General features: G+C 42.8%; 1 protein-coding gene across 1 annotated transcript in view; it reads right to left on the minus strand.

The window, feature by feature from the left end:
• GRID2 (glutamate ionotropic receptor delta type subunit 2) overlaps positions 1–15,640 on the minus strand; it is a 4,699,489-nt gene that overhangs the window by 2,477,593 nt on the left and 2,206,256 nt on the right. The window lies entirely within an intron of this gene.

Raw genomic sequence — 15,640 nt, forward strand, 5'->3', positions numbered from 1 at the left:
ACAGGTATATTGTGTGGGGGAACTACTCAGGCCTCAACAACATCACTCTACAGCCACTACAATTTTTGAATCCATGTGCTATGCAGGACCACTCACCACAGCCACAAGGGGGAATACATATTGGACCTGACCATCTGCAACATGGGGACTCTATATTCCACACCAGAGGTAGACCACCATTGTTAATATTTGACCATACCCAACTTTCCCTGGACATCCATATCCCATCCCCACCCCCAGGCAAGGAAGTCACTGCAAACAAAGTATTTATCAAAAGCAGACTTTGCACTTGTGAAGACTGGGGTGGAAGACTTCAAAGGACTCATGCTGGGGGATTATACAGGCCACTCTGCATAATCCTTGACAATTGTATTCTATGAGCATCTGGAAGGTTGGCATTGATCATGCTATCCCAAATAAACCCAAGACTCCTCCACAACAGGAGACCTGTCTGGTGTACACCAGCCATATATAAGCTGTACACCAGAAGGAGGGAGCTAATACATTACAGAGCAATATCCCACAGAGGGAGGACGTCTCTGAACAGTATTGGCACGGCACTTCAATCCCTCAAACTCATCATGTCAAAGTGTTGACAGTGAAATTGTCCAGACACTGCAGATAAGGCTCCCCTCAGTCTGTAATTGACGCCCAATTACTGTTATAAGTCCTCACCAACCCTCTTCCAGCAAACACCAGCCACATGGATGTAACATTGCAAATCCAACCCCTGGGATCTCCACTGTGTCCCTGCTTGACGGAGGCACAGCACACTGGCCTTAAATGGTGCCTTCTGTGACCTACTTTACAGTGGCACGGTAGCCTACTGTACTGGGGAGGCAGATGCCAAGCACACTCTGGCTAAGCTTGTATTCCCTAGGGCAAACAGCCTAGTATTGACCTCTACACCCATATGTTTAATTTTCAGATGCACAATATTTGTTGCTGATAAACTGTTTGCAGGTCTTTATTGCCATAGCTTTCCCTGTTTCTATGAACAACTTGTGTATCTGTGGAAGATGTTTGAATATGAGAGGGATCCACTATTTAACTTATGTCTCTGTAGTCATTTAACTGTGTGCACTGGGCAGATTGCTGTATTGTGGTTGGTTCCTGGATTAACACATACAAATACCAGATATGTGTGGCCAACTGCTAAACTGAGACATGGCCTAAGTGTGTGAGCATGCCCAGTTCAGGCTTTCCATGGCTTGTTGTCTGACATATGTCTCATTTATCTGTGTGCGAGCATGCCCAGTGTGAGATTTCCATGTGTTGGAATCTGCAGTCCACCACATCTGTGGTTGTGTGTGAACTTCAACAATATTTCACATTTATAGTTGTGTGTTGGGAGTCATGTTGTGTACTTACTGCCCAACTGCTTTGTGTGTTATGGAGGTGTCTGCTTTGGTACATCGCACAGGTGCCACTGTACTCAATTGTGAGGCTGATGAAGGATGACTGAAGAGGCACGATGACCTCCCCTGTGCCTGCAGAGTTTCCATGGGATAGTTTGCATACAGTTGTCAACATCCTTTCATACTGACCAAACACTGTAATATCGTATAGTGTGCTGGTTCAGTACTTTCACTGTGGTGGACAGTATCCTGGGTTTCAGTCCTATCACTGTTTTAAATATTCATAGTGAGCACACCAGACTGGTTAAGGGCCAGTTGTGCACATATGACCATGTTGCATTTTGTTCAGATATGGACTACTTAAACCAGGCTTGTCCAACATTGGTAGTGTATTCCGCAACTTGGGTGGACATTGACAAACACTAGCGATGTGCCCTAGGCCATTTCTATTGCTAGTCAGAGAGTGTGCTTGTCCTTCAACACACACATTGTAACTGGATTTTGCCATGACATATTTCAAGGTTAGTATACTGTGCCTCTGTCTACCCGTGACATAACAGTGATACCCAGGGTAAACCTACCATCTCCCATCTACTCATCAAGATTCCTCTTGAGGAGAGTCAATGAGGGACTCTCTGGATAACCTGTACTGGGAGTTTACTCAAGAGTGGTGGGAGCTTCTGGGTTATGGATCAATCACTACAGCATGTCCTATGTATGTCAGTTCTGGGGTTCAGGTCTCTCATGTGCATAGCTCACTGGCATTCAGATTGTACAAGGTGCAGCATGTTCATTGATTCCAGCTTGGACATGGCTTTATACATCAGGCACAGATTGCCTCTGGGCAGGCAGTATGGCACTGTGTGGAGCTGCAGTTTGTTTAATCAGGCAACACATGGCATCTGTTCGAGCTCTTTGATCCTCCTGGTGAGGTACTTTTGGGGTCTTTCCAGTTGATGGAGGTGTCTGCTGAGGTACATCCCACAGGGGCCATTGTACTCAATTGTGAGGCTGATGAAGGATGACTGAAGAGGCACAATGACCTCCCCTGATCTAGATCTGACTACCTTCATGATTAGGTGGGTATATGGTATGTTTCTGTAACCACTACAGCCACATGGTTGTCAAATGCAAGATATCTATAACTTGTATCCCCAGGTCTCTTATTAGTTCTAAAGTACTTAATGGGTTAACACCTATGTGGTAATTGGTGGGCACTTACTGTTTATCCACAGAGGATGACTATACACTTTTCTGCAATTAGCTTGATGACATGGCTCTGGCACCAGTTGTCTGTTTCTATGTGGCCCTTTTGTAGGATGCTTGTGTCAGCTGGAGGGTCAGATATGGTGCCCAGGTTGTAGTCCTCTGCAAACTTGTTCAGACACAGTCCTTCCATGTTGGCCTGTACCTATGGGAAATATATACCAAACAAGGGAGGTCCCAGGACCGAGCCTTGCGAGATGCCAGTTGTAGCTGGTTTGTAGTCTGACATGGCTGCAGCATTTCTGACCATGTCAGTTCTGTCCTTGGGCTGGTTTGCAACCCATCTACTGACATAGGGGTTTATATTTAAGCTGGTGAGCTTATCTATAATGAACACATGGGGTATTGTATGGAAGGCTTTTGCAAGGTCCAGATAGGCTGTGTGGACCACATTCCCCTCATCAATGGCCTTGATGACTGTTTCAAATGAGTCAAACATGTTTAAGGGGCAGAATCTGCCCTTAAGAAAGCCACGCTGGGTAGGGTCCAGTGTCTCTAGGTCCCCAATATCTTTATTTCTGTGGTCCATGATGATCCTTTCCATAGCTTTGCAGACCAAGCTTGTCAGGATTCTGGGGTGATAGTTTGCAGTATCCATTCAGGCACCACCTTTGTGGAGAGGGACCACTGTTGCTGTACACTGCTCTTTGGGTACATATTCTGTGGTAAGGCTGAAATTGAGCAGTAGTGTTATTTGGCGTTCCATTCTTCTTGGAGTTCATGTTGGACACAGCCCAGGACACCATCTCATACCATTGATGCTGTGTGTTTTGCTTTGAAGATGCTGGCTGTTACCTCAGCATCTGCAATGTCAGGGGGCCAGCACTCTGCTGGGATAGATATTTGGCATTTTTGGGGGGGGGGGGGTTGCACTGAACCTGTCAGGTTGGATGTTGGTAATGTGTGTGGGTTTGGTGTATTGTTTGTAATATTTGGTAATTCAGAGCATATCTGTGAATTCCCAACAAGGTTCCTACCATCAGTTAAGAAAGCCTTGTGATTATCCTTAGTGTCCTGCACAATTTGTATCTTCACAGGTTCATAGGTTCATACTAGGCTATCTGCCCTAGGGCATTTAAAAGCCTAGCCAGAGTGTGTGTGGCTTTCGCCACCCCTTGCTATGTGAGTATTATGCCCATTTAGGGTTTACTTACTGTACCTCTGTCTAGATGTGACACAGTGAAGACCCCCAGTGTAAATCTACGATCTCCAATCTACTTGGCAAGATTCCTGTTGAAGAGAGTCAGTGAGGGACTCTGCCTAACATGGAGTGGGATTCTGTTCCAGAGTGTAGGTAGCCTCTGGGTTATGAATCTGTCCCTCCAGCACATCCTATTTATTTATGTGTTGAGGTTGACATCTCTCGCTCTCGTGGCTCTGATGGATATGGATTTTCTGAGGTGGAGCATGTCCATTAATTATGTATTGGACATGGCCTTGTACATCGGGCATACATTGCCTCTGAGTAGGCAGTATGTGACTGCATACAGCTGGGGTGTCTTCAGCCAGGCAGCATATGACAAATGTTTGAGACCCTTTATCCTCTTGGTGAGGTACTTTTGAGGTCTTTCTAACTGCTGCAGGTGTCGGGTAAGGTACATCCCAAATGGGGCATTGTACTCAATTATGGGCCTGATAAGAGAAGAGTATAGGGGCACAATGACCTCTCTTGATGTAGATGTGAATCCTTTCATGATAAGGTGGCCAATATAGAAGATCTTCCTAGCCACATTGGCAATGTGAGTGTCACATGAGAGGTTACTGTCCACTTGTGTCCCTAGGTCCCTGATTACTTCTTCCATGGATTACCACCTATGTGGTAATTTGTGAGTACCTTGTTTGGTATTTGGAGAGACATTCATACTCTCCAGTGTCTTCAGGAAGGCTGAGTGGGGTTCCTGGGTTCGAGAGGGTGGTCTGTAGCATGCTACAAACTGTACAGCAGTTTTGCCTATGGTTAGTTGCACATGGATGGTCTCCGATGCTTTGTGCATTGTCAGTAACCTGGGCGTGTGGGTATCTTTGCTGAATATGGATACTACCCCTCCTTTTGTGGTTTGGTCCAGGTTTTGGGGCTGAAAAGCATGATATGAGGTATAACCTGGTAGTGCTGGGGTGCTCTCAGGAGCCTTGATGCAGGTTTCCGTCACTGCACAGACATTGATGTTCTCCATACTGGGGAGGGCCTCAAGAGCGTGCATCTTGAGGTTTAGACTTCTGGCATTGAGCAGCATTACCCTTATGTTTTTTCCACTTATGTTTTCTAGGGAGGTGGGTTTGTATTTTCAGCCTTGCCTACAAAAGGCACTATGGAGGTGGCAAGAGCCTTAGCCAATATCCAGATGCCCAGGGGTGACAGGTGCAAGCCATCCCTGGCAAAGCAGCATGGCTTGTCAAGCATGACATCCCAAGCAGACAGACATTGGATCCCCTTGGAATGACACCAGTAATTGAGCCAATTGTTAAAGCTGATCATTCTGTGTTTGTACTGTGGCATCATTCTTGGTGAGGGTAGGATGCTGCTCAGGGTCAGAGTCATACCGGCCTGGCCTACATAATCGGAGAGCTCCTCTATGTCTCTTTTCATGTAGTCCAGGGAGGCACATCTCAGGTCATTCACAACAGCATGGAGAATGACTGAGTCATATTTGTACTTGCTTTGGAGTGACCTGCGTGCTTGTGTTATGTGGCAGATTGTAGCAGCCTACAGGCAGCTTACTGTACCCTTTTTCTTGTTCGGTCTGGCGAGCGGGACATCAGTGTGTCTGACTATGGAGTCACCTATTACAAGTGTATCAGGCATGTTGTTTGTCCTTACGGGCTGTGACTGTTTGGCACACAGACTTTGTGTACTATGTGTTGCATGTGCTATGTTTGGAGGTAGTGGTTGCTTGGGTGTCTGCTTTGGAGGCCTCTGTTGATTTGGTGGATTTTTAATTAGAGCCTCCAGGAATGTTTTTGTGTGTTTATGTCTTTGGTTTGCAGTTGTGATAGGTCTATGTGAGACTGGGTTTGTGGTGTGTGTGGTTACCTTCTCCTCCTGACTAGTTTTGACAGTACTGAGTTGAGAGAGCTCAGCCTCCAGTTTGGATAAATGGTTGCATCTCTCACATATATTTGTATTTCTTGGGGGGAGGAGGGGGTTGTCTGTACACATGGGGCAGGTGTAACATTGCCCAAGATTCACAGATTCAACTTGTTGTAGCTGGCCTTAGTGGATTTTATGAGTGGCCATATTTTATTGCCATAATACTGATCAGAGATTACTTCCCGTTTTGGGTTTGCTCTATCATGTAGTAGCTTCCTCATTCTCTTGCATGGTTTGGTAATGGCTGGGGTCCACCATGCCAGATGCCTGCGTGTATGGAATTGGGCCTTGATTTTATTTGGGATTGCATAATCCATGCATTCCTGAAAGTGTTCATAGAATGCATTTTTAAAGGGTTCTGAGGAGTGTCCCATATTTTCCACAGGCACAGGACCTTTAATGGATTCCACATCAGTTTGGAGGAGTGCAACATTTCCTTTACACATGTTTTTTACTGTGGTTTTCTGGCCAGGGACTGTGGTCAGGATATGACTATCCAGTGTGATTACTCTATGTTCTGATCTTACCAGTGAGGGATACATGTCTCATCTGGCCATAGAGTACCCATGTTGCTGATTATCACATCCAGTATGCTTACCCCTCTTGTGGGAGTGGTACGTTGTTCCTGAGCATTTTGGTTTATGGATTTTAGGAACCTTTGGCCTAGGGTGTTGGAGCTGGAATAATGCTCCCAGTCTATGTTTGAATATTTTCAGTCACCCAATATAATGTTGTTTGGAGAGCTTGATATTTCCATGTGTTCCAACGTAGGCCAAGTGCAGTTCCTGGCATTAGGAGGGTAGTCTGTAGCAGGCTACAAACTGGGAGGCAGTTTTAGCCACTGTTACTTGACCATGGATAGTCCATGCTGCTTCTTGTTGTGGTACCAACATGGGGATGTGGTTATCCTTGACAATTATTGCTAGTCACCCTCCTTTTGTAGTTTGTTCCATGTTTTGGGGCTGTAAAGCATGGTATGAGGTGTAACCTGGTAGTGTTAGGGTGCTCTTGTGAGCCTTGACCCAGTTTTCTGTTACAGAACAGATATCAACATTCTCCATGCTGAGCGGAGTTTAGACTGCATGCATCTTGCAGTTTAGACTTCTGGCATTGGGTAGCATTATGTCTAGGTTCTTATCCCTTGTGATACCTATGGAGGTGGGTTTGTGTTTTGAGCCTTACCTATTCAAGTCATGGTGGGGATGACAACAGCCTTTGCCAGTATCCAAAAGGCCAGGACTGATAGGTGCACACTATCCCTAGCAGGTGGAGCATCGTGTCTTGCTCAGCATGTCATCCCAGGCTGGCACGCATTGGATCCCCTTTGACTAACAGCAATACTTAAGCCAATTATTGTAATTGATCATCTCGTCTTCATATTGTGGCATCATGCTTGGTGAGGGTAGGATGTTAGTCAGGGTCATCAAGTTTGCATATACTACATGGTGTTACATTGCTTAACACATGGCAATCATGCCTCAGGTGGTGCTGCAGGTCTGTCTATGTTGGATGCACATACTACACTCCCTGTACATGTTTGAAAGCAGGTTGTGTCAACTTAGGCATCCCTTTTACTATATGTGTGAGTCAGAGAGAGGTATCATTTCCAGGGTTCCTACTGAGCCAGTGTATGTGCTATGCGTTGCTGCTTTGCCAAGGCCAAGGCACACTGGGCACGCCTCCTTCTGCCTACTGGGGCAGGCTCAGGTTGTTCCTCCTCCGAGTCACGCTCTGCCTGTGATTGGCTTGGCAATGGTGGGGGGCTGTTTGGCCCAGCCCTATGCTGGTCCTGCTGCAGCTGTTTTCGCAGAATCATATTATGTAGCATAGCACATACCATGACAATTTGGGTACATGTAGTTGGTGAGTACTGCAAGGCTCCACCAGATGTGTCCAGGCACCAGAACTGTGACTTGAGCAGCCCAAACACACGCTCGATTACATTTCGTGTTTGTGCGTGTGCCTCATTATGGCGTTCTTGTTAAGGTGTGTGTACATTTCTGATGGGTGTCATCAGCCACAGCTCCAGTGCATAGCCAGCATCCCCCACTAAGTGACCATGTGGGATGTCCCCATTGGCAAATGTCTGGTACAGCTGCGTCAGATGCCAGATATGGGAATCATGGTAGCTTCCAGGGCAGCCAGCACACACATTCATTATTATGCCCTGGGCATCACACACGACCTGGCAGTTGATGGAGGGGAAGCCCTTGCGGTTAATGTAGGCCCTACCCTGCTCACCGGCTGGTGCTTTGATGTGTATATGCGTGCAGTCTATTGCACCCACTACCTCAGGGTATTCCGCTATTTGCTGGAAGAGACGCATATTGCTGGCCAATACCTCACGGGAATTGGGGAAATATACATGCTCACCGACATGTGCTGACATGGCATCCAGGAACTGGTGCAGTACCCTGGATGCTGATGCCTGTGATATCCCCATCATATCACCAGTTGGTCTCTGGAAGGTACCTGTTGCTAGTATTCTTAGGCCAACACATACCTTGGTTTCCACTGGGATGGGTTCCCCTCTGTTGGTTCTGTGTGTGAGGCGTGGCCTGCACAGCTCAACAATTTGCTGCAGGAGGTCTCTGTCCACTCTATAGCACTCCACTATCTCCAGCTCATGTAACCCCTGGTAGGTGACCCTGGGCCTGTACACTCTTCTCCGTCTCCTCACTGTGGGTTGTCCAGCAGCATTTGCATAGTCACCACCAACAGCAAGTTGCATATGTCTCCTTATAACAGCTATGGCAGCCCTTAGCATTTTTGGTCTGAGTGAAGCTTTTTCAGTTTTCACTTCTAATAGCTTACTCCTCTGTTGCAGTGTCTCTTGAGAGAAACATTCTGCACTGTTGTTTGCAGAGTTTTAAGTGCTGGGCTGGGCTACTGTTCTGCCTGTGTAATTGCCTTCTTCTGATTGTTTTCACCTGCTAGCTCTGCCAGTAATCCCTGCTAGCTTCCTACTATTTCCCATGCTTCCTTTTTCCCTTCTGTTTCCTCAGGGTGGAGTGACGCGCATACGAGCGAAAACACGCTCACAGTGGCTAACACGCTTAGATGGACTAGAATCTGCTTATTCGGGTTAAAACGCGTGCACACCAGCACAAACAAGCTTACAGGTGTTTAAACAGGCTCCTACATACGTATTCTGCTTTAAACGCACGCACTCCAGCTTACTCGTGCCTACCAGCACGCACACGTCCGCATGCATGCCCTGCAAGAAACTTTGGTGTTATCCATAGTGTACACCTTCCATTTCTTGGCTTTCCCATGCCTACTTGTTGACACTCTCTTTCCATGATGTGTGACTGACAGCTTTCACATGCCACTGTGCTCCAATGAGCTGCATTCCTTTCATACATTGCCCCCTGTGATGTCACCTATCTCCTACTCTGTTACTCCCCCTTATCCTACTCCTACACTGCACGGAATGTGCTCATTTCCAAAGTAACAGTATGATTCACTATCCTACCACTCATTACATAGGATTGCCTACTGATGCTTAGTTACATGTCTTACACTCAGCTTCCCCCCTTAGCAACCCCTACTCGGTGGCCATGTTGTTTTAGTCTGCTATTCCCTTCCATTGTAAATTCATACTTTGCATAAACCCACGTTTGTGGGTTTGATTTTTTTATTTTTCTGTTTTTTTTATAGCGCAGCCCATTTGCACGGCGCTGCGCTACGTTTAAATATCGGCGATCGCCGAAAAAAATATATATATATTTTATGTTTGCATCGGGGTACGTTGCCAGTGGCCACATATTTGGCCATTGGCATGCTGCCTGGGACATTTGCAACCTTTATTTGGAGCTGACAAGGCTCCATTGTGTTATTTGCAGAACAGTACTCAGTTATCAACTGAGTATATTTCTGCAGATAACACAGCTCTTACACGGGCAGGTTTCTGCTTCCTGGATTGCGAAATTACCTCATTTGCATTCGGCTGCAAGTGAGGTAATTAGTATATCCACGCCCTGTCCGTGTAAGAGCCATTTTAGGTGCTCTCTTACACGCACATTCAGGCTGTTCCTGGATCGCGATGGCTGCATGGAGTCTTACACTACTCTTAGACTCCGTGCAAGCCATCGTGAATCCTGCCCACAGTCTTTATAAATAAATGCAGTCTTTATAACTTAATGCTTCTCACAGTCAAGTCTTGTTCTGGTGAAATAAGCAAAAAGATTTTCTTTTCTAGAATCCCTTTCGGGTCAGCCACCTCCACCTCCAGTTTTTTTTCCATTACCAGGACACTCAAGGGCATATATGGACTTCTCACTAGACTCCTTCCTTAGAGATGATTGCTTTTTCCTTAGGCTGTCTCTCTTTAGCAACGATACCCTATACACAAGTATGACATATTCCTCTGGGTTCTCCCAAATTATTTCTTCAATTCAGGTATGCTGGCTTAATGGGACCAGTCCCTACTATGTTGCCCGTATGCATTCTTTCTTATGAAATCTACTGTATCTTGAAAAATGCAACACAACCCTAGACTGTATTACTGGCCCATTCAAATCTCCACTATTCTAGCATGTATTCCACTCCTGCTGAGCATTCACCCAGTGAAATAGAATCAACATGCTGTCTTAAAATATATATCTATATATCTATGTGCATGTGTCTGTGTGCATATATAAAAATTAAACTGTGCACACACACACACACATGCACACACACACACACACACACACACACACACACACACACACACACACACACACACACACACACACACAAACACACACACACACACACACACACACACACACACACACAGACACTCACACACACTCACACACGTGTGCACACATAGACACACACACACCCACACATATCATGCAGAAAGTATATACAAAGTCAAATAAGACATACTATAGAGCTGATCATTCTCTGTGATTTCATCTAAGCTTTGCTTAGAGCATTATACATGCACTACAACCACTCTGTCTGACACACTCGACCCTTCGCATTTCTATTGGCAGCCATCCATAACCAGCTGCATTGTTTGTGATCTCTTTTCTGCCATGTTCTATTAATTTAATCAATACTTTTTGTTGTATATGAAAAAGGGACTACAGAAAACTGCATTTGTAGCAAATGTAAAAGACAAAGGACTGTATTCACGAAAAGAAGTAATGACCACTGTTTAAGATACAAACATTGTACAGAAGTGGAAGAAGGAAGATCACAAAGCTGCTTTGAAACATTAAGGTCTAAATAAAATTGAAGATTTCTGCAAGGAAGAATTCAATCTACTCATAAAGATGTTTGTTTTTTTTCTTTTCTAAACATAGGTGCTCTAAGGATCAAACCCAGAGCTTCAAAAAAAAAAAAAAAAAAAAAAAAAAAACATCTGTGCATTCTGTAGGAGGGAGTTTTCTCTATTTATTTTTGTTTAAATAATTATTTATTTAAATTTGTTTATTGGGGTCAAGTGCTTATCAAACAAGGACCAGTTACAGGCTTGGCCTGAATTAAATCACAATGCAACAAAACAATGTACAGTATAGAAATAACAATGGTTTACATTTATGACTAAGCATAGACTATCTGACAAACAATATTTATCTGTGTGTGTGTGTGTGTGTGTGTGTGTGTGTGTGTGTGTGTGTGTGTGTGTGTGTGTGTGTGTGTGTGTGTGTGTGTGTGTGTCTATATAGTACTCCTCTCCATAGTACTACCTCAGCCCTACTTGTCTTCTCCAATACCATTAATACCCATCGAAATAATAATAATATCTCCTCCGCACTATTTTTGGACCTGTTCAAAACCTTTGATATGGTGGACCACAAACTTCTAATATATACCCTGCAATCACTTTGTCTAGATGCTAAAATCCTTCAGTGGTTTAGTTCCTATCTAATTGGTAGAAAACAGGCAGTATTATGGCAGACTAAACTCTCTACATTATTACCCAACACACTGGGTGTCCCACAAGGATCCATATTGGGACCACTATTATTTTCTATCTTTATCAATGACTTAAATACTGTCATTCCTAACGCCAGCTGTATACAATATGCAGACGACTCTATGCTGATCTGCTCTAGCACAACCCCCACAGAATTACAAATCCTGACCCAATCCACCTTTAACAAAATAGAAAACTGGCTCTATAATCGTCGCCTGATACTTAATCCCAAAAAAAACAAAATGCTGTTATTTCTACCTACTCAAAGGTCCAACAGCATTAATTTTACAATCCAAGCCAAGGATGGGACCATAATCTCTCCGGACCTCTCTACAAAACTACTAGGGGTAACTATTGATAATAACCTAAAATTTGATGTACATGTAAACCAAATGATCAAAACTATCAATAAGAAAATAGGCTCGTTATACAGAATAAAATGCTTCCTGACTCCCCAAGCCAAAATTGCCATTGCTCAAACTCACCTTCTCTCTACTCTCTTGTATGCATCCCCTGTTCTCTATAATACCAGTAAATCTGTCATGAATAAACTTACCATCTGTTATAATCATATTGCCAGGTTTGTTACTGTTACCTTTCAGGACCCATCATTGTACTAACCTAACCCAACTTAAATGGCTTGAGCTACCAAATTTAATATCATACAACTTAATAGTTCTTACCCACAAAATTATATACAACCCTGACTTCACCCCTTCGCTAACCCTTCGCTAAAACTTGTTACCCTGTAACAACCTTAGATCACTTCATCTAGTCTTTCGACTCTTATCCAGACCTGTAAATCTAATAATTTAGCCGGTGATTCTCTCCTCACCAACTCGGCAGGTGGAGCATGGAACAAATTGCCTCCTGATATTACCTCACTCTCCTCTTTAAGTCAATTTAAAGCGAAACTTAAAGTATACTTGGGGACAATACGGAATTGTCATTGCATTAATCCTGGTTAGCTGAACCCCTGACTACGTTTAGAGAACAGGTGTCCTAGCATTCATTGTAAATATTTGTACTGTGTCTATTCTCCATCATCCTGTATATTACTATGTAAATCATTTGTTGTAATGATCTAGCATTCATTGAAAATATTTTGTACTATGTCTATTCTCCATCATCCTGTATATTACTATGTAAATCATTTGTTAATGTGTTGTGAATTGTATTGTCTTTGAAACTATAACTCAGTTTGCTTCTCTTGGAGCTTTTCTCCCCGGGCCTCCGCTGAAAATGGACATAAATCCAGTCGGACTATCCCGGTCAACAAATGTAAAATAAATAAATAAAAATAAAATAAAATAAAATAAAATAAAATAAAAAAAAAAAATATATATATATATATATATATATATATATATATATATATATATATATATTATATATATATTTATAGAGAGAGATTTTAGATTTTAAACAATGCATGCTATTTCTATGATATGCAACTACATTGACCCACATCTTGTCAAATCCAAAACTACTACCTAGAAGCAACAGATAAAATGATTCCTGAAGCAGGCTGGAAGTAGACCTGTTAGTGCTCCCTTCTTAAGATGGTTGTTCTTAATAGTTTCAGTGAGCCTAGAGTTGCAGGTTCAAAGATCTGTGAAATGCCAAACAACAGGACTCCATGCATATTTAGCTAGTTTGGTATAGAGACATATAGAAAGTGGACATAGATATGACTGTGTGTCTGTGTGTGCATGTGTGAGTGTCTGGGTGTAAGCATAAAACCTATCATATCTGTGAAAGCCTGACTGCATCAAATAGATGATGGTTTTACATGTAAATGCATATGTTTTTATTGCATGTTTCCTTTTTTTTCTAAAGTATATTTTTGTTTTGTCACTATCTTCCTTCACTGAGCAGAGCCTGCATTTACTACATGTGGCCTTGATACAGCAGGAGCTCTGCCACAAGGCCCTACTCTTACAAGTATACTGAGAATTTTGTCATTGTATAATGTCAGCACATTTATCATGAATAACCTTGATATGTATTAGCTTAATCAGTTAAACACATGCCTGGTCTGTGATTGCAAGGGTCTGCGAAATAGTCCATCCACTCTAAGGAGCTGTTACTTAGTTTGCCACTGTCCCCTTTTTCTTGGCCAGTAGACTGTACTGCATATACCAGTTATTTAGGCTCTGGAAATGACAGAAAACCTGTTTTAATTTAGCATGTCTTTGATAATTGCTTTGTTTTGGCTATGAACTGATTACTCTCAGTTATAATTTTACCTGACAGTGGGAATCCCGCAATGATGGCAATGCTTGGCTTCACTTTGCTCCCCTACCCTACCCTTTATACCTGATCCACCACTTCTTACCCTAATATTATACTTCCAATATTCACATTTCACTTGTGACTCTTATTCCAAAACCCTCCACAAATGACCTTACTACTCCTGTACATAGACTTTTGTTTCTCGTTTCCTACTTCCCTATCTCCATCCTATTCCCAACTTTCTCCCTCCTATACTGCTTTACATTATATCCATCCATAATCACTACTCTCCCTAACAGTACCTCTCTATTCCACATTTTATCTTTTACGTTTCCCAAATAACTCCGCTTTTCTTCTTATTTTGGCTACATCATCATACTCTAGCCTTTCATTCCCCTCTATTTCTTACATTCCAGAGAAGATACAAGGACAAGCTAACTCTCATCTATTATAGAAAATAATCCTGTCCTTATCTGTCCTCTACCAGTTTTCAGAATCCACCATCACTGAATCCCCTCCTGCCCTGCAACTTCTTGTTTCCTTTTTCATTGCTACTTCCCCACTGCCTGACATCTATAAAACACAGATTCCTGTACTTAATTATGCCACTCTTTATCTTGTCCTCTGTTCTTCTCCTCCTACTGTGGCATCTTTCATCTTACCATGATCATCTCTCAACATCTCTCCAGTTCTATCCCAACCACCTATCCATACCTCCTCTTTACAATCTCCACACATACAACCTATTTAATATTGCCCCTCACCTTTATTCCAAATATAGGCTGCTTAATTGCACTTCATCTCAAACCAAAACAAAGTTAAGTGCAAGAATCCAAATAACAAGTATGTTTAATTCCCAGCATACTAAAATCCTTATAGCAGGACATATACATCCTAATCCTGGCCCCATCTATCACACTGAACACAAATATAATACTCTCCCACACACTTCTCTAACCCAATAACAGCCAATCCCCAACCCTGGTGATCTAATTTTTGCTGCAATAAATGTTAGAAGCATTAGAAATAAAATTGCTGAACTAGATGAACCACATTACTGAACATAAATCTGACTTAAACCCAACATAAATGACTCCAACGTTATACCTCCTGGCTACAATATCATCTGTAATGACCATATAAAGAACAAACATAGTGATATTGCTTTAATATTTCCCAGCAGCTACCACATTTCCCCTTACAGCAAAACAATATCAAAATTCAGTTCAACAGAGCTTTGTATTGCATTCCTCAAAATAAACAATTATAAACAAATATGCATTACTGTCCTTTACATCCCTCCTGTCAGCAATATAGCTATACTGGAAGATATCCTACACTAGATATCCATAACATTTCCCCAAGAAAAAATACTACTAGGTGACGTGAATATCAGTTGGTTGGATACAAACTCTAACTCCCCTACATCTAGCATGAACTTATACGGATTCACACAACTAATTAATAGCACCACACATTATAGCAAGACATCACATTGGTTTTTAGACTAGATCCTAGTATCAGACCCTAGCAAATACTCCACCACAGGTACAATGTCAGAATCTCTCAGTGATCACCTCGCAATCTACATGACCAGACATCTCACACAACCAATTAAACAACATATTTATAAAATAACATGCAACCTTTCCAAGTTTAACCCAGAAATGTTCATTACTACACTATTATCTATTAACTGGAACTTCCTAAAAATCCTCTCCTTAGACGATACTACAAATGCATTCAATATAACTTTTCTAAATACACTAAATAGCC

The sequence above is a fragment of the Protopterus annectens genome, chromosome 2.part0 (genome assembly GCF_019279795.1).
Source record: "Protopterus annectens isolate FY-2018-M chromosome 2.part0, PAN1.0, whole genome shotgun sequence".
NCBI classification, from domain to species: Eukaryota; Metazoa; Chordata; order Ceratodontiformes; family Protopteridae; genus Protopterus; species Protopterus annectens.